The sequence below is a fragment of the Podarcis liolepis genome (assembly GCF_965112155.1).
Source record: "Podarcis liolepis genome assembly, chromosome: 3".
NCBI lineage: Eukaryota > Metazoa > Chordata > Lepidosauria > Squamata > Lacertidae > Podarcis > Podarcis liolepis.
Window position 1 is genome coordinate 30,397,288 of NC_139557.1, and position 25,147 is coordinate 30,422,434.

The 25,147-nt window shown below is 44.4% G+C and overlaps 1 long non-coding RNA gene across 3 annotated transcripts in view; it reads right to left on the minus strand.

The window, feature by feature from the left end:
* Positions 1 to 662: 662 nt before the first annotated feature.
* The window catches only part of LOC310703440, a 50,942-nt gene continuing 26,457 nt past the window's right edge, over positions 663 to 25,147 (minus strand). For all 3 annotated transcript variants that reach the window (XR_014524116.1, XR_014524117.1, XR_014524118.1), the window contains 3 exons: positions 14,490 to 14,667; positions 9,955 to 10,067; positions 663 to 874 (listed from right to left, as the gene is read on the minus strand). This is a non-coding gene — a long non-coding RNA (uncharacterized lncRNA). The remainder of the gene's footprint in view (positions 875 to 9,954; positions 10,068 to 14,489; positions 14,668 to 25,147) is intronic.

Sequence of the window (25,147 nt, forward strand, 5' to 3'; positions counted from 1 at the left end):
TGAAATCTTCTATTGTTAGACAACACATAGCAATTCTAATTAACAGGGGAACTGATAAAAGAATTTACAGTGGCACTGCTGCAGGAAAATGCAATTTCTTAGTATGGCTCTTGCCGTTTGTTTTACGGCACTGCGGTTCTTTTTGCATTCATGGTTGATTTGGGGAACTCATCTACAGCAAAACATTTTAGGTACCACCAGCCGTGTCAAAAATACTACAGTGTAACAAGCAACAGAATTTCTGGGATGACACCACAGCTAGCAGCAGAGAGGATGGTGGAACGGAGGCACTTACCTGACCTCCTGGCGGGTGAATTGTTGCTGCTTACCATGAGGTCAAGGCGTGAGGCAGTGCAAACACACAGGCAGGAACCAGATTGGTTCAGCTGATTCATTTTACCGTATTTTTCACTCTATAAGATGCACCAGACCACAAGACGCACCTAGTTTTTGGAGGAGGAATACAAGAGGAAAAAAATATTATGATTCTCAGAAGCCAGAACAGCAAGAGGGATCGCCGCACAGTGAAAGCAGAATCCCTCTTGCTGTTCTGACTTCTGGGAGAGCTGCGCAGCCTGCATTCGCTCCATAAGACGCACACACATTTCCCCTTACTTTTTAGGAGGGGAAAAGTGAGTCTTATAGAGCAAAAAACACGGTATATTATGAACCGCCCTGTGATCCTTGGATGAAGGGCGGTATAGACATTTAATAAAGAAAATAAAAAATAATTTGCGCCACATTCCCATGTTGTGAAGTGTGAAAGGACTCCTTTAAAAAGTGTCAAGTGTGTTTTGAGAAGTTGTTGTTTTTTGCTCCACTACATCTGCAGGAACAAATCCTTCCAACTCTACAGTTCTACGACTCTATAATTCTGTGAAAATAAAAAGTATGTAAAAATTAATTTCATGATCATCCCATGGTAAGATTTTGTCTGTAAAAGCTGATTGCACGAACTTAGCTTCAATGCAAGGTACTGACAGCAATATCACCCTTTAATTGTTTGTATATTCACCATCAACGCAAACTTCTGGATTAAATGAGAATAACCCATCACACCACATGAGTGTTGGGTTAGGACTGGCAAGAACTAGTTTCCAGTTCCCACTTAGCCATAAAGCTCTCTGGTAGCGTTGTGCAAATCTTGTCACTTTGGTTTTTCTTTCAAATCTTAAGTTCGGTTTTCTACACTTCCACATCAATTTGCAGCTTCTTCTTCTTCTTTTTTTAAAGACCGTCTGCATAAGAATCCATCAGCATGTTAGCGTGACTTTCTCCAAATATGCACAAATGCAATTTTGCCTAATACCCATGTTTTTGCAATTTTTCTCCAAATATTTACATTTTTTACACACATTTCACCCGAGCGTATATGCTTTTATTTATTTTTTACATATTACTTGTCTGGAGATCTGCATTGCAGAATTTGGAGAACTGCAAATTCTGAAGGATGTCTGTTTTGGTTTATGTCTTGTTTCAAAAAAGAGGAAATAAGGCAAGTTTGCCTTGGAATGCAAACTGAATCCAGTTTCTTCCCCATCCCTGCTCTCTGGTGATATGGGCCCAGTCACTATCTCTTTCCTTTACCCACCTTGACAGGGTTGTGGTGAGAATAAAAGGGGGGCATGTACCTTGAGATCCTCAAAGCAAAGGCTGGATATAGCTGGATAAAATTAATAAATAGTGCGAGAATTGGGGTGAGTTTTTCTAGGGCTCTGTTAATAACTCAAGAAACATGATGATGATGATGATAAATTTGTATCCCATCCATCTGACTAGGTTGTCCCCGCCACTCTGGGTAGCTTCCAGCATATATAAAAACATAATACAGTGGTACCTCAGGTTAAGAACTTAATTCGTTCTGGAGGTCCGTTCTTAACCTGAAACTGTTCTTAACCTGAGGTACCACTTTAGCTAATGGGGCCTCCTGCTGCTGCTGCCGCCACGCCGCCGCCACATGATTTCTGTTCTCATCCTGAAGCAAAGTTCTTAACCTGAGGTACTATTTCTGGGTTAGCAGATCTGTAACCTGAAGCATCTGTAACCTGAAGCATCTGTAACCCAAGGTACCACTGTAAAACATGAAACCTTAAAAGGCTTCCCTAGACAGGACTGCCTTCAGATGTCTTCTGAAGGCTATAGAGTTGCTCATCTCCTTGACATCTGATGGGAGGGCGTTCCACAGGGCGGGCGCCACTACCGAGAAGGCCCTCTGCCTGGTTCCCTGTAGCTTCACTTCTCACAGTGAGGGAACCGCCAGAAGGCCCTCGGGGCTGGATCTCAGTGTCCCGGCTGAATGACAGGGGTGGAGAATACAAGTGTGCAGTGCTGAGGCCCATGCATCAAGCAGCAGTCGAGAGCATCCAGATCTTATTAAAACAAAGAATGCCTACATCTGTTACTCAAGTTATTACAAAGCCACCAGTGTCATACTTAATAAATAACGAGGCAGGCTTTTTAAACAGAAACCTGATGTAAACTTAACACTCACCCATTATTTTTTTTGAAATGTAACGTTAAAAGCGAGCTGCCTATGTAGAAGGAATCTGACGATTTTCCACGCAGAGGAGGAAAGTGGAGCAGCCTGTGCCAAAACTTGGCTCTTTTTGCCATAATCGCTGTGCTGGGATAGCTGTGCTTTAGTACTATTTGTGTAAAACAGCGTCCCAGTGAAATGTGGGCCAGGAGTGAAGGAGGGGGGAAAACGCACAGAGAGAGAGAGCAGCCCAGACACTGCTGGTTTATTAAAGTGCCCTTCATTCACCTGCTCCATCCAAATCAAACAGCTCTGATTGGCGTTCCGTCTTGTAAAACGGGTATTGTGTGAGCAGTGGGCAGCTGGAGTCCTCTGAGAATCTTCACTTGTCAGAGATGAATCAATCATCTAGAAAGATGTCAGCATCTGCCCAAACCATTTTATATTAGAATAAATGGCAGATGGTGGTGTTTTTATATTTAATCAGTTCCACCAAATGCAGTTTCATCTCTTATAAAACTAAACCATCTGCAGCGTGTAGGTGTACAGATCTAGCTAAATGCCCGCTGCAGAAACCTCTTCTCTTAAAGGTAAACGGTACAAGTTAGTGGCAGCATTTTGGCACCATAAACTACAGGAGGAAGGGGAGGGGGGGAGAGATTTGACTTTTGCTTTTTAAATATCAGTGTGTTCTTGCAAAGGCTTTCAGTGTAATCATGCCAATAATTTATGTGTAGTATCAAGGCCCGTGCTTAATTCATAATTTAGATGGCACATATCTGCGTCAGCCTGCCCTGGATTGCATGAAAAAAATCACCTCCCCCACTATGTATGTATGAACATACTTCTTTTTTTTGCAAACGCCTTTGGCTATGTGCAATGAAGTTTATTTACTTCGCTCTGGGTGCAATATTTGTCCATCTGCAGGCCAGTGTGATGAATCTTTTACTTGGAGGGAAGTCCTGCCAATGTGACAGGTTGCAATGCACACTTACCTGGGAGTGAGCTAGATTGACTAAAACAGGACTTACTTCTGAGTAAACATATATAAACTAGTACTTATCTTTAAAAGGTTGTACTGTTATTCCCTGATAAGTGAGCACAGAATGAATTTTAAAGCTTTTTTGTCATTGCTTTAACCTACTGATTTTACTTAGCATTTTATTGATCAAACGTTGATAAATAGTTTTATCATTTTTCGTCGTGAGCATTTTTCCTCATTGTTTTCAGGGCAGGGAGATGCTCGAATCCTCTACTTCAGGGATGAGGAAACCTGTGGCTGCCAGCTCAACAACTTTGTCTGGATTTTCACTTTGGGGAATATGGCATCCCTACCCAGACCACAACTTTCATTAAGCCTTCCCAGGGGTGCCAACTTGAATAAAAAAATTTGGGGGGGCCTAGGTAAGCCCTGCCCTGCATAACTGATCACATGATGCAGTGCATGCACACCATTTGAATGGCAATGCCCATCAACTTGGGGGGCCCAGTCCCCTCAAATATTTTATTCAGGGAACTGAAGGGACCTTGGCCCCTAGTCCCTTCCCATTGGCACGGCTGGCTGGGGCCAGGAAGTTGCCTTATACCAAGTGAGGCTGCTGGTCCATTTAATCCAGTATTGTCTACACTCTCCCGGGTTCCAGGCAGGAGTCTCTCCCGGCCCTACATGGAAACGCCAGAAATTGAACCTGAGACCTTCGGAATACAAGGCAAATGTGCTACCGCTGAGCTACAACCCATCTGCAAAACCAATGGGAGTCTGGAGGGCTACAGATTCCACCCCCCTGCTCTCACCATATAGTACAGTGGTACCTCAGGTTACATACGCTTCAGGTTACAGACTCCGCTAACCTAGAAATAGTACCTTGGGTTAAGAACTTTGCTTCAGGATGAGAACAGAAATGGTGCAGTGGCAGCGGGAGGCCCCATTAGCTAAAGAGCTAAAGTGGTGCTTCAGATTAAGAACAGTTTCAGGTTAAGAACGGACCTCCAGAAGGAATTAAGTTCTTAACCCGAGGTACCAATGTATATGTTTAGCTGCAGAAAGGCATGGTTTCCACCACTCCCAGTTAATCTCTCTTTCTTCCTTTCTTTTTTTGGTCACGATTTCTGAGTAGAGCAGGTTGGGTACGTTGGCTGCATGGTATTTAACCAAGATGAAAAATAAAAATAGACACCCACAACTTTAACGTAGATTATCTTTTGAGCGCATACGTCTGAGTAGCACCATCTGGGTGGGGTTTGACCAACAGCAGGTTAGAGAGCTGATTTCAAATACAAGCAGATGGATTTCCCCTTACTTTTGGCTGTATGAAGCAAGTACACATCTTACCACCAACTGGACTATTTGTGAGCAAGTAGCATCGTGGAGAGATCAACTATTTCAATATATTGGACTGTGTTCCAGCGTATGCTTCGACTGCAGCATTTTTGACGCTTCTCAATTCTTGGCAATCAACTTTTTGAATTGGAGTGTTTAGTATGTTCCAAGTCCAGTATCTTAAAAGTGCCTACAACATGTCAGAGGACATTTACCCCTTCTTGTTGGTGAACTAAAGTATATATGCAATAACATTACTAAGTTGCTAAGAAAAGTCTGGATTTATTTAAGCATGAACAAACACACAAACAAACACACACAGAGAGAGAGTTTTTTTTTTTTTTTTGGAATACCATCTAAGACTGCAGTCATGTATCTAGAACTAAGCATCATTGAACCCAGTGGGAACTTTTAAGACGGTCAAAAACTAAGGATACTTCTAGGCCACCACTATTTTTGCCTGGGATTCAATCACATGGCGACAAATTCAGGTTGTACAATTATAGTGGATTTCGCAGTCCTGTGCAAAAAGAAAAATCCTGCTTATCGGATCAAAAGATCAGGAAAGGGCCAGGAAAATGCACTGGGAAGTAGGAATGTGGGTTACCATCTATTCAATTTGCATTTAAAGGCAGACATGCATAATTTGCATTTTCCAAAACAATATGTGGCAGGTCATACTCTGGACTTTGTTTTCTCAGCTGGGTGGGAACAGCGTGATCTGAAAGTGGGGGATCAGCCCCTTGTCGTGGTCAGATCACTTGCTGCTAAGCTTTAGGCTTTCAGCACCATTTCCCCTCAGCAGAGGTGGGGGACCTGTGAGATCATCATCTGAGGCCCTTCTCCGTGTGCCTCATCCACGAGGGGTCCAGAAGGTGGCAACACAAGAACGGGTCTTTTCTGTGGTGGTTCCCTGTTTGTGGAATGCTCTCCCCAGGGAAGTTCATCTGGTGCCTTCATTATACAACTTTAGGTGCCAGGCGAAAACATTCCTCTTCAACCAGGCCTTTGGCTGATTAACATCCAACACCCTTTTAAAAGTGTTGTGGGATTATTGGTGTTATGTACTGAGTTGAATAGGATCCAAAATGCAGAGTCTGATTGGTCCTAGAGCAATAGGATTCAGAATGCAGCAGCCTGATTGGTCCTAGAGCAATAGGATTCAGAATGCAGCAGTCTGATTGGTCCACAGGAGCCACCCAATCCAGCTCCAGGTGGAAGTGAATCCGCAACCTGATTGGCCTACAGGAGAATCCCGGAATTAGCCAATCACGTGGGGCCCATTGTGTAAATAATGTATATAAAGCAGACATTCTGGGGGAACTTCCATTCCTCCTCACCACTATGAGCTGAATAAAGAGCATGAAATTCACTCTCGACTCCAAATATATTTCAATTGGTTTGCTTCGTTCTTATTTTTTATTATGCATTTTGTGTTTCTAAGGTCGTATTTTTATGTTGTGAACCACCCTGAGATGGGTGAAGGCCGGTACACAAATTCATAAATCAGTAAAATACAATAAAATAAATAAAAATCCAGGATCTTCAGAAACGGCAAGTTTTACTCTCAGCTACATATAATTGTGTATCTTAACAGCCTAATGCATATAAACAACACTTCCGATTGCCAAACACATTTCGACCATACGGATGTAATTTACCTATCAATATGTGCCACTGAGGAAGACCGTATGGTCAAAATGTATTTGGCAACTGAAAGTGTTACTTGCATTAGGATGTTAAGTGGCACTCTCTTCTGTCATTAAAAAGACCCCTAAGGATCGGTATTGGGGTCTGTGCTTTTGAGCTTGTTCATAAATGATTTGCACTTGGGGTAGACAGCTAGGTTGCCAGGTTTGCTTGTTCAAGGTGGTTAGAACAAAAAGGGATTGTGAATAGCTCTTAAAGGACCCCACCAAACTGAGTGAACGAGCAGAACAGTGGCAAATGCAATTCAATGTAAACAAGTGTAAAGTGATGTTGGGGCAACAACAACAAAAATCTTAATTTCACATATACACTCAACTGGCGTTGACTGATCATGAACAAGACCTTGGGGTCATAGCAAACAGCTTAATGGAGACGGCGACCCAGTGGACGGCAGCTTTGAAAAAGACAAATTGCATGCTAGACATTATTAGGTCGGGAATTGAAAAACAAAACTGCCAATATCATAATGCCCTTATACAAATCTACAGAATACTGTGTACCGTTCTGGATGCCTTACTTCAAAATGGATATTGTAGAGTGGGAAAAGCTTCAGTAAAGGGCAACCAGAAGGGATGGCGTGACTCCCCGATGAAGAATGGTTGCAGCGCTTTGGACTTTTGAGTTTAGAGAAGAGGCAAATATGAGGTGAAATGATAGAAACTTATAAAATTATGAATGGCTTGAAGAAAGTGGATAGAGGTTGGGGGTAATCTGCCCCTCTCCTAACAGGCAGGAGGTTCTTGTTATGCTAAAACATTTGTATTTCCTCATTTGGTTCAGAAGCTGATTTTGATTGGTATATACTGTACACAAATACATTGAGCAAAATTTACAGGGTAGGGTTGGTAGGTCTTAACTTTGTACATTTTGTTACTCAACCAATCTGTAGATCAAGCAACAGGTCAATAAGATCTGACTGCTCAAGACAGCAGTCCAATCAATGGAGTCTGGGATTAACCCAGAGCACTGAAATTAAATCCAGCTCCTAGATCTATATCTGCGCTGACCACCCACTGCCTTGGAAGATAGCCTTGTACGTGTGTGAAGCCTGGGGCAGCTACCCTTGCTTCCCCCCAACACTACTCCAAATGGCCTGTCACCATAGGCCATGGGTAAGCCCAGGAGCCGGAGCTGGCCCAATCGCCTTCTAAATCCAGCCCACGTACGGTCCAGGAATCAGCGTGTTTTTACATGAGTAGAATGTGTCCTTTTATTTAAAATGCATGTCTGGGGTATTTGTGGGGCCTGCCTGGTGTTTTTTACATGAGTAGAATGTGTGCTTTTAGTTAAAATGCATCTCTGGGTTATTTGTGGGGCATAGGAATTCATTCAGTTATTATTTTTTCAAAATATCGTCCAGCCTCCCACAAGGTGTGAAGGACAGTGCACTGGCCCCCTGCTGAAAAAGCTTACTGACCCCTGTTCCATAGGTGCTGGTTCCTGGGGGCCAAGGCACTTTGGGCCTCCCAATTTTTTTTAGGGGGCAAACCCCCTTAATATTCAGAGGGCATTCAGCTCCTCCCCCTGGGTCCTCACAACCTCGCGTGTGCAATGTCAGGACATTGTGCGACCTCAGGGTATTGTATGACGTTGCACACATAACACCAGGACGTCGGGACCCTTCAGTCGTCTGGAAAAGCTGGCATCTCTGCCTATCACCAACTCTCTTCGTCCCCAACCACTAGCAATGTACAAGGCAGGGGGAGGCTGGTGTGCTCTTGCCAACAGTGGCTCTTCAAGGTCTGAGCCAGAGAGCCCTTCTTAGCCTGTCAGCTAAGATGCTGTGACCTTGTTCTATCTGCTTCTGTATTTTCCTCCAAACCTGATGGAGCTTTGATAGCCTGGTTTGTGCATTCACATTTAAAAAATCATTTTGGGGATAAGACTGGTCTAAAGCCTTCTCTCACACATGATAGTTTTAGCTCTACAAATACAGTGGTACCTCGGGTTACAGACGCTTCAGGTTACAGACTCCGCTAACCCAGAAATAGTACCTTGGGTTAAGAACTTTGCTTCAGGATGAGAACAGAAATCGTGCTTCGGAGGCGCGGCGGCAGCAGGAGGCCCCATTAGCTAAAGTGGTGCTTCAGGTTAAGAATGGACCTCCGGAACGAATTAAGTACTTCATCCAAGGTACCACTGTAGTCTTTTGTTTTAGTTCAAACATGCAATCCCTGACCTACAATCCAAAATGGCACAGGAAAAATATTTATCCCGTGATTCTACCAAGTACGTGAACTGCCCTGCAGATTCCAGAAGGGAGGCCATTTTGAAATGTGCAGAATTTCATTACAGCTGCAGTTCGATATTGTCAGGGGTTCAGGAGCAGAGGCGAGGGCAAGGGAGGAAACAGAGAGCGAGGGGGAGGAGGCAGAAGAAAAGATGAGTGATGACGACGACCCGAGATCTCCGAGTCTTTCCAGTGAATCAGAAGATTCACAGAAAGGAGCACCAGTGGCCAGGGCAAGGGGGACACCCCAGGAAGAAAGGGCCAGAGGGGGCTCAGAGGGGAGCAGTTGGAAATCGGGACCAGCGTCACCAACAGAGAGCAGGGAAGAGGAAGGGCGCCAGGTATCAAGCGCTGGCAGCTCACAACAGGAGGGAGGGCACGAGTCAGGAGTGGCCACACCTCCATCGGGGAGCGAAGAAACGGTCAGACGGAAAGTGGAAGGTTGGGCGGGCGCGCCAAGTTCAAATGCACAGGAAGGTGGCGCAGTAAGCAGCCCGGAAAGGGAGCCAGGTCCTAAAGCCCGGCGCAAGGAGACAGGAGGGTCCGGGGGGTCAGCGTCAGAAGAATCCCGGAAGGAAGAGACCCCGGGGGGCAGAGGGACCCAGAGAAGAACAGTCAGGCGGAAAAGGTGGAGTAAGGCTAGGGTATTATGTTGGTGTACAGGGGGCGGAGACTCAGACGGAGCTTCGCCGGTCTGACCCTTAAGACGTAGAGCTGCGCGCAGCAGCTTGAGAATGGAAACTGTAACTCAATAAAAGACTTTTACAAGTGACCGCTGGCTAGCGTGATCCTCTGTGAGCTAGGATCTGGAAGCAGCTCTGACAGATATGCATTTCCTTTGGAGTAAGCCACATGGAACTCAGTAGGGTTTACTTTTGAGTAAGCATGCATGGGATTGGACTGGTAGAGGTCAATCCCGAAATTGTCGAAGCACTCATTACACCGTGCTTCAACAGAATACATGCTGTGAAAATTTGCCGCTGATTGTAAATATGATTCGCTAATGTTCTCTGGGCTGAATGTACTGTGCTCTCCCCCCGCCCTTCCCATCTTTCCCCCTGCATGTAAATTGATCTACTGCATCAAAACAGTACCATTTAAAACAAAAGGGGTTGATTTATAGCCGGTCCCTAGACTCATAAATCACACCTGCAGTGTGGTGCTCCAGAACCCCTGTGTTCTGCCAGCATTTACCTTTTATAAATGGTCGGGGCTTACCTCCCATTGTGATGGAGCCTAATACAATTGCATTCTTCTCTCCCAGCATTCCCTCTCATTATTCTCACTGGGGAATTCAGACCTCGGTTTTGCATCCATGTCAGGTTTCTTTTCTTAAAAAGAAAAACAGGAAAAGAAAAAGGAATGCTGAATTAAATATGTAAACTTGTATTTTGCAGCTCTGCCTACTCTCAGACATGTGAGGTTTGGGCCTCCACTCCACCCCTTTGAGTTACCTAAGAAGAGAGAGAGAAAAACAAACGTATTATTTTACTGATAAGGTAACTATTTTGAACAAAAGTGGCCGTATTTCAAAATATCACATGCAGAGAGTTTGCGATCTGCAACTAGCTGAGATAGCTGCTTTGGCCTTGATGCCTTTAAATGCTGGTATTTGACCCTGTATCTTTCCATTTCCTTGGTCCTATTAAACAGGTTTTACCTGCAAGGTGTGTAAGAGAAGTGGGGGGGGGGAGATACCAATCTACTGACCCTATCCAACCCTTTTCTGTATTGTGTAACGCAATAGATAGTTGCTAGGCTCCTGAGAAATTTCTACCTGCTTTGGCACCAAGCATTTGCCCACCCAACTGCTGATAGTTTAGGAGCATTCCTCACACACAAATCAATGGGCAAGAACGTGTAAAGTGGTACCTCGGGTTACATACGCTTCAGGTTACAGACTCCGCTAACCCAGAAATAGTACCTTGGGTTAAGAACTTTGCTTCAGGATGAGAACAGAAATTGTGCTCCGGCGGCACAGCGGCAGCAAGAGGCCCCATTAGCTAAAGTGTTGCTTCAGGTTAAGAACAGTTTCAGGTTAAGAACAGACCTCCGGAACGAATTAAGTACTTAACCTGAGGTACCACTGTATTTATTATTGCTACTGGTATTAAATTCACAGACCACTCATCATTCCACAAGAGCGCAGAGCAGTACAGGAGCCTAGGACAGGATTCATGATGGACTTGGCCAGGCTAACTAATATTCACCTTCTTACTATCTAAAACCTAAATGCTAAGGGTTTTATCCCAATGGCGGTACCCCTTCCTTTCCTTGTGCTCCCCCAAAATCTGCTCTGGAGGGTCCCCCAACCATCTGGAATAAATTTGGAGGAAGTGTTGGGAACAGCAGGAGAGAAGAGAAGAGGGATTTTTGTTGTTGTTGTGCAAACTGAAGTCTGCAGCCCAAGTGAAAACGCAGTGTTAGATACAACTCTAAGTCCCCATTTCCCTGCTCTTCCAGCAGCAAATGAATGCATAGGCCTTCCAAGGTGGCATTAGGTGTGTGCATTGTGTGTATGCCTTCAGCAGCAAACAATCAAGTTTGCTGAGCATTCGTCCTGATTTGTTTGCACAAAGTTTGCACAGAGGTTAGACAGTGTTGGCTATTTATTGAGCAATCCTTTTTATTTGTTTGCACTGGGGGAATTATACAATGTTGTATCAAGTATTACCCTACGCTTCCAAGTGCAATTTTATTTTTATTTTTATTTATTTATTTATTATTATTATTATTATTATTATTATTATTATTATTATTATTATTATTATTTCACCCATCTGGCTGGGTTCCCCCAGCCACTCTGGATGGCTCCCAACAGAATATTAAAAACATGATAAAACATCAAACATTAAAAACTTCCCTAAACAGGGCTGCCTTCAGATGTCTTCTAAAAGTCAGATACAGTGGTACCTCGGGTTACATACGCTTCAGGTTACATATGCTTCAGGTTACAGACTCCGCAGAAATATCAGAAATATTACCTCGGATTAAGAACTTTGCTTCAGGTTGAGAACAGAAATCGTGCTCTGGCAGTGCAGCAGCAGGAGGAGGCCCCATTAGCTAAAGTGGTGCTTCAGGTTAAGAACAGTTTCAGGTTAAGAACGGACCTCCGGAACGAATTAAATACTTAACCCGAGGTACCACTGTAGTTGTTTATTTCCTTGACATCTGATGGGAGGGCATTCCACAGGACGGGCGCCACCACCAAGAAGGTCCTTTGCCTTCCTAATCACAAAAAGTGAGTTGGGGCGGGAGGGGCTTTGTTGCTCCCAAGCACCAAATCAATTTTAATTGCACAACCTAATTTTGATTGAATCTCCCAGCTCTCAAATAGCAACAGTCTGGAAGCACCTCAGGAAACCAATGTACATGACTTGTACCATGATGGGATCTCCTCTCATGTCGGTTTCAAAAGACTGGAACTGAAAAGCTAGGGAGCTGGGTACAGTACCCGTATATATCAAGAAGCAAATTCTTTACTCAATAGAGGTCTTTAGCCTCCCCCCCCCCCCCCCGGTTATTCACACATTAAAATAGCAGCATTCTTCTGCATTCTTCAACATGAATGAGTGGGGCCAGGGGCAGAGAGCTGAACGAAGGATTTCCCTTACTCCTTCCCCCATTTAATTGACACATGAAAAAGATAGTCCAGCTAATCTCTAAAAATGGTAATCCTTACAGTCTGAAATTGTTTTAGAAGAAAATCCAGGCGCCCTGACAAACAGGCTGAAAGGCTTTAATTGAGCAATGGCCTGGATCTGACCCTTATCCTGATCTCAGGGCTGACCATACGTGCTCCAAAAGGGCTATCCAATAGCAAAGCAGGATTCCATACTCTGCATTCCATTTCACTTACAAAATCTTTATTCGGTAAATTTGTTCTCTCAGCTATGGTGATGGGAATACACTGGGGTTTTGTTTGTTTGTTTGTTTTGCTTATCTAGACTTCTATGTCAGAAATGGCTCAATCCAGATTCTGCATTTGGGCATTGTAACACCGCTGATGTATATATCACACGCAGGGCTGGATTTAGGTTTGATGAGGCCCTAAGCTACTGAAGGTAATGGGGCCCTTTATATGTCCAGCTGTCCTTTGTCGACAACAAATTGCCACTGTTTTTTGCGTTGAATATATGCTATATGGTAATTTATGGACCTAATAGGTATCTATAGCCATTTGCACATGCAGAATATAGGCGCCCTATATATAGAAATGAGGAAACCAGTGATATTTTAGGGAGCAGGCTAGCAGGCGGGGTCCATTATTAACATCACAGTAGCCTACACAACACAAAACACTATTGCTGTATGGAGGTTTTATTTTATTTGTTTTTTATCTTATATTTTGGAAATGTACATCCAGGTTTTTCCCTTTAATTTTTTGGGGGGGCCCAAGAGGGAGGGGCCTAAGCTATAGCTTGTTTAGCTTATATGTAAATCCGGCACTGATCACATGCACCATGTAGATGTTGCTTACAGCTCCTCTGCCACTACCACCCCAATATGTCTTCCAAGTTACATGGGATTATAAAAATGCCTGGCGCACTTTATCACTTAAAGTGAAACCAAAAAGGGTGAATAATTTGCCATAATGTAGATTCCGTCACATCTGCATAGCAAGGTACAGATGTAGATGTAGAGATATCCCTGAGAAGGACCATACAGTATGTGCAGTGATGGCTGGATGCTGAGTGACTCTGAGTGGGAAGACTAGGAAAAGGCTGGGGTTTGATTGGCGTGAACGAAATCCTGAATACTGACTGACGGAGGCTCTACAGAGTTTCAGGCAGGGATCTCTCCTCCTACTGGAGATGCTGGGGAATGAAACTGGGACATTCTGCACTCAAAGCAGGTGTTCTACCATTTTGCTATGCCCCTTCCATAGGCCTCGGGAAATTATATCCTTCCTAGAATCAGTCTCCACTAGGGATGGGTGAAACTGAAAATTTTTGTTTCTCTCGGTTTCTCATTTTTCCAGTCTTAAATTCAGTTGTCCACATTTTCACATCAGTCACTGTTTTCTTTTTTTTCATTTCATGACAATTCATCAGCGTTTTAGTGCAAATTTACCATGGCATGCATATTTTTGCAAATCAGTTTTCCCTTATATAGTGCATTGTGCATATCATTTTCACTAACAGATGCTTTTCTGTGCATCTCTCCCCTAGTGTGTGCATTCTTGCACACATTGCTTGTCTGGAGAACTGCAGTGCAAAATTCAGAGAAGTGGGGGGGGGGAGAGAAAGTGCCTGATGTGACTGATGCACTGGTCACGAGCAAACACTTACCTGTGGAGGTGTTATATGCAGCCAAAATCACTTTTTAAAAGGCATTTAATATTTATGCAACTGCTCTGTGAGCCTTGTGTTTTATTTCAACAAGTGATCCCTTTGGCAAATCTGGACTTGTGTTATATCCTTGGAGAGGGAGTTTGGTAGATAATTGTCATATTATCACCACCATTAATTTCAAGGCTTGGTTTAGGATTGAAAAAGCTGTTGCACCTTTAAGGATTGATAAAGCAGAAATTCAGACTGAAGTGGCACTGTGAACTTCTTCAGAACAAGTTGTGTTTGTTTCCTTTTAGCACAGAAGTGGCATAGCAGTGTAGACTCCCTAGAGATGCCACAGCTATTTTCAGTGGTGACAGGCACCCACCCAGAGCATGACTTCTAACCTGTTCAAACCTCTTGGAATACTAAGCAGAAACTCTTCCTCCATAAAGCAAACGGAACAAATAACACACTCACCCTTTTATTCCTGTAGCATCTGCCTCTCTTTCTATGGCATGCCGGCTTTGCAAGCTGATCGTGTGGTTTTCTACTCATAGATTTCAAAGGGAGCTGGATTAGGCCAAATATGCTCTCAATCTGGGGCATGAGATTCCGCAGGGAACTGCGCATTTAAACCAAGGGCGATATACAGCATCTAATTAGAAATGAACAACAATAGAAGAGCAATGATTCATCCTCAATACATTATGATAACTCTTATTAGGGATGCAAAGCCATCTCATCTATGCTTTGGTTATCAACTCAGAAATTATGAAGTAAATTAGGTCTTCAGCAAGCTGATGTAATACTGGGGGGGGGAGGCGTGTGTGTGTGTGTGTGTGTGTGTGTGTGTGTGTGTGTGTGTGTGAAAAATAAAATTCAAGCATATAAAATGTTATTTTACATTAAATGAACCTGCTCGATAGGAGGAAGGAATACATCTACGAACTGCAAAAAACATGTTTTAAAGGCACAGGAAATTGTTTATGAAGTTCAAATGGAAGTTTGAATGTGTATTAAACAACCACAATTACCCTAGTAGATGGCAGGATCCAGACTCAATCCAGACTGAACGCAGCATGTTGAGGATGAACGTGAATAATTCCAGATTGTGCAAAGACTATATTTTTTGTGTTACCAACAAGTTAATGCATATGCAGCATGAGAGTAGAAGTCTATCCCTCTTCCAGGATCTCTGGAATTTGTAGCTGTTTGGGGGGAATAAGGGCGGGTGGCGCTGTGGATTAAACCACAGAGCTTAGGACTTGCCGATCAGAAGGTCAGCGGTTCAAATCCCCGCGATGGGGTCAGCTCCGGTTGCTCGGTCCCTGCTCCTGCCAACCTAGCAGTTCGAAAGCACATCAAAGTGCAAGTAGATAAATAGGTACCGCTCCGGGAGGAAGGTAAAGGGCATTTCCGTGCGCTGCTCTGGTTCGCCAGAAGCAGCTTAGTCATGCTGGCCACATGACCCAGAAGCTGTACGCCGGCTCCCTCGGCCAATAAAGCGAGATGAGCGCCGCAACCCCAGAGTCAGCCAACTTGTTGTGGGGATTCAAACCGCCAACCTTCTGACTGGCAAACCCAAGAGGCTCGGTGGTTTAGACCGCAGCGCCACCCGCGTCCCTGCATTATAAATATAATGAATAATAAACCAACAGATCCTAACGAAATACAGAACTGCATTATTTTGCCAACTATGTAGAATAACTTCTTTTCCATTGTCCTCTCATCAACACATTGTTAATTCTTGCATACTGTTTCATTGTCTTTATGGCAATAATTGCAAACCTGGCTCTCCTTGAACTATGACTCCCATCCTAGTTGACCACTGACCATTTTGGCTGGGGCTGAAGTGAGTTGGGTACAACATTTTGAGGTCCCCATGTTGGTAACCCCTGCTTTATAGCACAGAACTACTCAACTGAATCTGTGAATGAAATATGTCTATTGCCGTGGTTCCCACACACCCCACAGGGGGGCAATTTGATTTTTAAGGGGGGCAATTCGAGAATGAGTTAGACCAAGCTAATGGCCTCTTAGGCTTCCTCCACGTGAATATGAGCTCACTTTTTGAAAAATAAGAATTATATGTCACAGGGGGCATCAGGATTTTAGAGATCCTTAGGTGGGGCATGGCCAAAAAAAAGGTTGGAAACCACTGGTCTATTGCAAGACAAATCATATACTGATAGTGATCATCTACAAGTCAGGCACCATAAAAAATATTTTTGTAAAAATGCATTTCCTTCTCTGCATCGATTCTGACCAGGCTATAAATGAGGTGCAGAGAGATTTGCAGAGATTCTTTTTTATAAACTGAATATTACAAATATATAAGCATTTGCACATGTTTATGCCACGTAGTTATATTATGGGGAAAAAAACATAAATATTTGACCTGCTTCCATAATGCAGTGCTAATAAAATCTTTTAAAACAACAGGCTTCAAGAGGGATTTGCAACACGAATGAATGGTTGTCTTGCGTAATTGTGTTAGTTTTCTTGGTTATAGTACTACTGCTTCTGTCTTTGTTTCCGACGTCCTTTTACACTGCATTACTTGTGGCATTACACAACTGTAGCTTTTTGATCAATATGCTCCCATGTCACACTTAATTTCACTCACACCAGCAGATGTGGTGTGATACATGGCATGTCACCATCACCACCCTTTATGCACACATGTGCTTCTGCCCCCCCCCATGCATCACATGTGTAAATGGCAGGAAAGAACTGCATGCTGGGATACCATCCCAATCTTCATCCTGCGATTTTCCAGGTTAACGGAGACGGAAGCCATTTTATTTTCCTGGAAGCGGTTAACAGGGAAATGAGTGCTTAACGTCCACTAGAGTCACAGAAATGGCAATATTCTGCCTCCCTCACAACGCTTTGCAATACTCGCTGTTCAGCAAACCTGCACGGCATGAACAAAAGATGGCCCACTTGCGTTTCCCAACTTATTTTTAGCCCCAAGTTCAGTTCCAATCTTTTTATCTTTTGAAATCATGAATTTCCAGTATGACAGATAAGAGATCAGATATGTGTGGAGTTTTTACCCGTCTCTTCAAAAGGAGAGCTGCTGACTGTCTACTGTATTATAATGGAAGTGGCGCTTGAATAACAATAGAAGGAACAGGCCTATTATTGCCTTAAGCTATAATTAGTTTTCTGTCAAAGAAGTAAGCAGATTTCAATCAGAACTGGGTTTTTTTTCTAAAAAGAAAAGGGGGGGATTCAGGATCTTTGCAGCAGAATAAAGTGGTTAATTCTCCTCCTGCAGAAGTCATATCCCCTAGATTGCTTTTACGGGCCTGTACAAATGTATAGAACTTTTACACATTTCTAGAATGAGAGTTGCTGTTGTTGTTGTTGCCTACTTAACTGTCACAGCTATCCACAAAGAATCCTGGGATCTGTAGTTTTGTGAGGGTGCAAAGAATTACCTGATAAAGATCCATAATGTCCCTCACAGAACTACTGTTCCCAGAGTACCAAGAGAGAGAGAAAGAGAGAAATCAATATTCAAATCAATTTAAATTTGGGGAGCGTAGGGACACCCTTAGTGCCACAGGTGGAATCTTTTGTTGTTGTTTAGTCTTTTAGTCGTGTCCGACTCTTTGTGACCCCATGGACCAGAGCACGCCAGGCACTCCTGTCTTCCACTGTGTCCCACAGTTTGGTCAGACTCGTGTTCGTAGCTTCGAGAACACTATCCAACCATCTCGTCCTCTGTCGTCCCCTTCTCCTTGTGCCCTCCATCTTTCCCAACATCAGGGTCTTTTGCAGGGAGTCTTCTCTTCTCATGAGGTGGCCAAAGTATTGGAGTCTCAGCTTCAGGATCTGTCCTTCCACTGAGCACTCAGGGCTGATTTCCTTAAGAATGGAGAGGTTTGATCTTCTTGCAGTCCATGGGACTCTCAAGAGTCTCCTCCAGCACCATCATTCAAAAGCATCAATTCTTTGGCGGTCAGCCTTCTTTATGGTCCAGCTCTCACTTCCATACATCACTACTGGGAAAACCATAGCTTTAACTATAAGGACCTATAAAAACCGTTCTGAAAATTGTTTTTTAAAAGCGTTTTTAAAAATACATCGAATTTTCCATGAGGCTCACCATCGCCATCTGGTGTCACATTGTATGTTGCACTTAAAACACACTTAAAATGTTTTATTTGCAAAGTTCAAGTCTTGGGAAAGGCAGGGCAAACAGGGGTAGAGAAATGACTGCCAAGTTGTAAATGGATTCCAATGCCTTAAATATTTCAGAGTTTATAAATGCTGAAAGGCAGCAATGAAATCATGGATCACTAGGAAGTACGAAGGAAAGAAAACTTTTGTTGTTGTTTAGTCGTTTAGTCGTGTCCGACTCTTCGTGACCCCATGGACCAGAGCACGCCAGGCACTTCTGTCTTCCACTGCCTCCCGCAGCTTGGTCAGACTCATGCTGGTAGCGTCAAGAATACTGTCCAACCATCTCATCCTCTGTCGTCCCCTTCTCCTTGTGCCCTCCATCTTTCCCAACATCAGGGTCTTTTCCAAGGAGTCTTCTCTTTTCAGGAGGTAGCCAAAGTATTGGAGCCCCAGCTTCAGGATCTGTCCTTCCAGTGAGCACTCAGGGCTGATTTCCTTAAGAATGGATACGTTTGATCTTCTTGCAGTCCATGGGACTCTCAAGACTCTCCGAAAGAAAACTGGTGTGTGGTTTTTTGCAGGGACTGAAACTTGAGAATGGAGACCTTCATCTCTCTTCTGCCAGCTCCTTTGCTAAAATATTAGTTTAATATTATTTGAGAGATTCATCTCCTTCTCACCCTCCTCTCCCCTCCCTGCTCTTTGTTGGCATCTCATTAGAGCCCATTAGTGCAATACTTGTTACAGTTCATTTAGGGAGGGGGGGAAATCATTAAACACATGTCACTTCAAAACTGTGCGACATAACATGAAATTGAAATGACCTTCGTTCTGGCACGGAGCAGCACTGACTTAGAGAGAGCACTCCTGAATTCTAAAAAAAAAATAAAAAATGTTACTTAGCCTGATAATAGAATTCCAGCAGCATGCCAAGACAGTGACGACCATTACCTACTGCTTGATAGCAGAAGTCTGCAGATTTCAGCTAGAACAAAGGCATTAAGGGTTAGTAACCTTTCCTTGTGAAACTGAACTAGAAAGGGGTGATGTAATGGTTCTAGGGGTTGCTCGTGCGTAAGCAGGTACCTATCTCCCCGGCTGGGTGCAAACACCTGGCTGGGTTGCCAAAGTGAACCTTTTTCTGTCCGGACAGCCACTCACCCGTGGCTGACTCAATCGCTGGCAGAATCCGTGAGTGGGCGTTTCTTAAACTTCTTCCAGCAAAGAAGTTCTTTGACGCCTAGTCTCCGCCTACCCTCTCTGCGTGGAGGCCTTCTGCGCAGGGAGGGCGTGGGCAACGGAGGACCCCTACTCTCCCCGCTGGTCCCAGGCAAGGAGTCATGAGACCGCCTCGCCACTTCCCCCAGCTGCCCCCCTTCTCCACTGGTGCTACGCTGATTCTCTTCCCCAGAAGATGGGCTGCTCCTCCCGATACCTGGACGCTCTCTGGAATCCCTCTGGCTTTTGCTCTCCCCCTCCAGTACTGATGGCAGTTCCCTGACAGGTGAGGAGAATTGCAGGGGGGACTGGGAAGGAATATAACAGAGAGAGGACAAGGGTGAAATTAAGAGTCTCCAAGCTGTTTTTACACCATGCAGTTAAAGAATCCTGGGAACTGTTGCTTGTGAAGGGTGCCGGGAGCTGTAGCTCTGTGAAGTGTAAATCAGGATTCTTGGGGAATGATAACCGATTTAAAGGCATGGTGTGTCCGCGGCTTCGATTGTGGGTTTTTATTCTAAATTTGTTGTGGTTGCTTCGATTTGTGTTATAGGTTCAACAATCGCTGAGACGGCTAGAGCGTCGGTGGCAGAAAACTCACTCCGAATCTGACCGGACACAGGTTAGAGCTCAACGTCGAGCCTACCAAGTGGCGATAGCGACGGCGAAGAAGACTTTCTTCACCGCCTCTATTGCATCTGCAGAAAATAGTAGCAGGAGACTCTTTCAGGTGGTCCGCAATTTAACGGAACCACCTTTACCATCGGGGCCTTGTAAAGACCCCAAGATCTCCTGCAACGATTTTGCAAAGTTTTTTGCAGATAAAATCACTCATATTCGGAAGGAGCTAGACACCACCGTGGGAGCAGGGCTGGGGCGGGAGAGTGCTAGAGCCCTGTCTGGTCAAGTTGCATGGAATCAATTTCAATCCGTTACCCCCGAGGATGTGGACAGGCTGCTTGGACGAGTGAAACCAACCACCTGTCTCCTTGATCCTTGCCCATCCTGGCTTATAAAAGCTAGCCGGGAAGGGCTGGGCGATGGGCTCTGCGGGGTGGTGAATGCTTCCCTCTGTGAGGGAACATTCCCAGATCCGCTGAAAGAGGCGGTCATTAAACCGCTTCTTAAAAAACCATCTTTAGACCCGGCCAGTATGGCCAACTATCGCCCAGTCTCAAATCTTCCATTCTTGGGCAAGGTGATTGAGCGTGTGGTTGCTGAACAACTCCAGGCACGCCTGGAGGATGCGGACCATTTGGATCCCTTCCAATCAGGGTTCAGGCCTCATCATGGGACTGAAACTGCCTTGGTCGCACTGGTTGATGATCTCCGGCGAGCTAGGGACAAAGGTGAGAGTTGTTTCCTAGTTCTGCTGGATCTCTCAGCGGCCTTTGATACAATTGACCATAACATCCTTCTGGACCGTCTAGAGGGGTTGGGAGCTGGGGGCACTGTTATACAGTGGTTTCGCTCCTTTCTCCTGGGCCGTGTTCAGAAAGTGGTGGTGGGGGATGAGTGTTCAGACCCTTGGGCCCTCACTTGTGGGGTGCCTCAGGGTTCCGTCCTCTCCCCCATGCTTTTTAACATCTATATGAAGCCGCTGGGAGAGATCATCAGGGGGTTTGGACTGGGTGTCCATCAATATGCAGATGATACCCAGCTCTACCTTTCTTTCAAATCAGAACCAGTGAAGGCGGTGAAGGTCCTGTGTGAGTGCCTGGAGGCGGTTGGAGGATGGATGGCGGCTAATGGATTGAAGTTGAATCCTGACAAGACAGAAGTACTGTTTTGGGGGGACAGGGGGCGGGCTGGTGTGGAGGACTCCCTGGTCCTGAATGGGGTAACTGTGCCCCTGAAGGACCAGGTGCGTAGCCTGGGAGTCATTTTGGACTCACAGCTGTCCATGGAGGCACAGGTCAATTCTGTATCCAGGGCAGCTGTCTACCAACTCCACCTGGTACGCAGGCTGAGACCCTACCTGCCCGCTGACTGTCTGGCCAGAGTGGTGCATGCTCTAGTTATCTCCCGCTTGGACTACTGCAATGCGCTCTACGTGGGGCTACCTTTGAAGGTGACTCGGAAACTACAACTAATCCAGAATGCGGCAGCTAGACTGGTGACTGGGGGCGGCCGCCGAGACCACATAACACCGGTCTTGAAAGACCTACATTGGCTCCCAGTACGTTTCCGAGCACAATTCAAAGTGTTGGTGTTGACCTTTAAAGCCCTAAACGGCTTCGGCCCAGTATACCTGAAGGAGCGTCTCCACCCCCATCGTTCTGCCCGGACACTGAGGTCCAGCGCCGAGGGCCTTCTGGCGGTTCCCTCATTGCGAGAAGCGAAGCTACAGGGAACCAGGCAGAGGGCCTTTTCAGTGATGGCGCCCGCCCTGTGGAATGCCCTCCCATCGGATGTCAAGGTGGTGGACAACTACCTGACATTCAGAAAACATCTTAAGGCGGCCCTATTCAGGGAAGCTTTTAATGTATGATATTTTAGTGTTTCTTGGTTTCTGTGGAAGCCGCCCAGAGTGGCTGGGGAAACCCAGCCAGATGGGCGGGGTACAAATAATAAATTATTATTATTATTATTATTAGTATTATCACATATTGTTCTAGGACCAATCAGACTGCTGCATTTTGGATCCTATTCAGCTCAGTACATAACATTGTCTATAACCTTTTCCTCAAGAGGAGCTCTGGGAACTGTACGCAGCCTGTTACTCCTCACAGCAGCCTATGGGGTGGATTAGGCTGAGAAACAGTAACTGGCTTTCCGCAAACAAATCAGGATGACTGTTCAATAAGCAGGTCATCTGGAAGCAACCCCAAGTTGTAACACTCTCAACACACCACCACACAGGCTTTTATTATCGTTGCATGCAGCGCATTGGAGATCGCCTTGGGCACTGGGAAATGTGGAAATATGATTTTTGATTTCGTAAAAAAAAATGAACAAATGAATGAGGATATAGATCTAAGCCCAACAATCAATTGAGCCGATAGTCCTCATTTGATCAGACTAAAGTTGTTTCCACATGGGAATAATAATAATAATAATAATAATAATTTATTATTTGTACCCCGCCCATCTGGCTGGGTTTCCCCAGCCACTCTGGGCGGCTTCCACAGAAACCAAGAACACTTTAGCACTCTGGAAGCTTTGATTTTTCTCAATAAGTTGGAAGTGAAAGAACAATAGCGGTACCAAGTAGTATTTAATATAATGCCCTATTATTTCCTTCCCCCATGCCCAAGTTCCTTCTACAATGTTTACCCACAGGTGATTCCCACATGCTAAAAGTCCTTTTCCAATTATAATTAAAAGCTTCCGGTTTGTTGATTTTGCCCATTTTATTGCTTCCTGTTCTGTGTGGTTGTGTGATAAGTGACAAATTACCCAAAGGATGCAATCCTATACATTAGGAATTGCCAACCTGGTCCCCACAGGTGCCATGACACCTGTGAAAGCCTTCTTTGGCATGCCTGGGCATCATGGAGAGAAGCAGCACTGACTACACTCTTTCTAATTTTGTGTTATGCCACCCAATGGCAGCCATGTTGTGTTATTCCAAAACTCGATGGCAGCCATTTTGTGAATAGCACCCGCAACACCTTTCCAAAATTCAAAATGTACCCACTGGTCCAAAAAGGTGGATGACCCTTGCTATACATGTTTACTTAGAAGTAAGCCCTACTCACGTCTATGAGACTCCCCAGAAAACGTGCTTAGAATTGCAGCCCGAATTGCCCCTTATTAATTAGCTTCCGATCCATGCTGGGAAAGGTGTTAATTACTGGTTTCTTTGCATTATTTTTATTTTATTTCTTTGCACTTAAGCAATTAACCCTGACTTGCTAATTAGAATCATCTGTCTATGGAATTATATGGTTGAGGAAATGGCACAAACCCTAAATCTCCTGTCTAAATCTTAACGCGGGTAAATCATGGAACGGTTTGGTGATGAGCTGGCAAAGGTGGAATAGGAGCATTGAGTCTTCAGGGGAATATTCCTTTTTTAAATAAAACATTTAAACACTGCTTTTCAGGACAGCTGTCCGCACAAGGCAGGATGTGAGGAAATGGACAGAATACAGCATGAGGGCAAAGTGAGATGATATTGTAGGTGTGAAGTTTCCAATGAATGCATTTATTCTGTGTTTATAACTACGTTTAATAACTATCCACCTGTAGACAGCAGGACCATTTAAATAAAAAAGCTAAATCTAGATGTAATAGTCACTGTACGCCATATTCAGAGTAGCGCCACTGAAATCAATAACTTGCCTATTAGGTTTACTGAGTCTACTCTTGAGTATGACTAACATTGAATATATCACCCATAGTCTCACTTGGCACCCATGTGTGGGTGCCCTTTTTGTTTCTTGGTATCTGTTCACTGGTTTAAACCATAAAAACAAATCAATACATTACTCTCGTACAATTGCAGTGCACTCCTAACCCCTGATCTGTTCTGCTGGAGAAGGTTCAGATGTGGCAGAGATGAGCCCTCACCAGACTCAGCTATACAGGTGCAAATAAAACGTTTTAAGTGTGTTGTAAAGTGCAATATACAAATGTGGCACTAGATGGCGACAGTGAGCTATGGCAAATTCAATGTATTTTTTTCAAAACTTTTTTAAAAAAAGCATTTTCACAGCGTTTTTTGTAATACATGTGTAGATTCCACTTCAAGGGTGTGGAGAGCTCCACTGCCATGAAGACACCTTCTGTGGTCAGCATAGTAAGAAAAGCCATTGAACAGGGTGTTTTGGAACAGAGTGTTAATGGCTTTGGCTCTGCTGGATCCAAAGAATTATGGATTTCCAGAGTGACCCAATCCTCAGGTCACATTTCTCCCTGAAAAAACGCTCTTGTCACTTCAAAAACTCAACTGTAAAGAGCTATATTTGCAGCAGCTCAACAGTCCGTGGAGTGGGCAGAACAGGTACTAGTGCAATTAAAAACAAAACCAAGTGTCACAACCTTGCCAAACTGTCTCCTCATTGCCCAAGGCAGGCACCTCAGAAACATCCACAAACCTTGCATCATGACCACCACATCACTGAAAGAGAAGGAAGGAACGTGCTCAATCTGTTCCTGGAACTACCAATGCCATGATTATGCAAACTATCACAAGTCCCCAATTGTTGCTAAACAATTTTTAAAATAACGGGAGGACGGGCCTAACCAACAATAATGTGAGGACAGACCATGCTAGCTATGCCGTAAGTTACTTCAAAGCTCATTTCAAGCTGTCATAGATCTTAGAAGCTGCAACTTCAGAACTCAGTCTAGGCAAATAAGAATAATGTTTAGACTGTGCAGAAGATGTTCTACAGCTTCAGGAATGTCACTCCGATGCTGAGGGTCATTAACTTTCTGCATAATTCGTTCTTTTCCTCCCTCGGCTTAGGATCTCCCCTCCCCACTGTCAAGCTTCAAAACTCCAAGATAAAGACATGATTGGTTCCTCAAAGCTGCTTGAATGAGGGGGTCCGTTGCTACTCCACCGGGCGCGCTTTCCAAGCAGTGGCCCTTCTCTTAAGGTCTAGAAACACAAAAGACATTTTGTAATTGCCAATCCTTGAAATCGAATTGGTGATGTTTCAGTGCATGACCCATAAAGGAGAGCTGTGGGGAACGCACATGTGTTTGACATACACTTTCCACCTCTTCGAGACTTACAGATGGAATCAAGATGTGCGAACAAGGCTTCCCAAACAGAGACAAGGGGATCTCAAGGTACCTGGCAGAGTGCCATGTGTCAGAGTTAAAGGAAG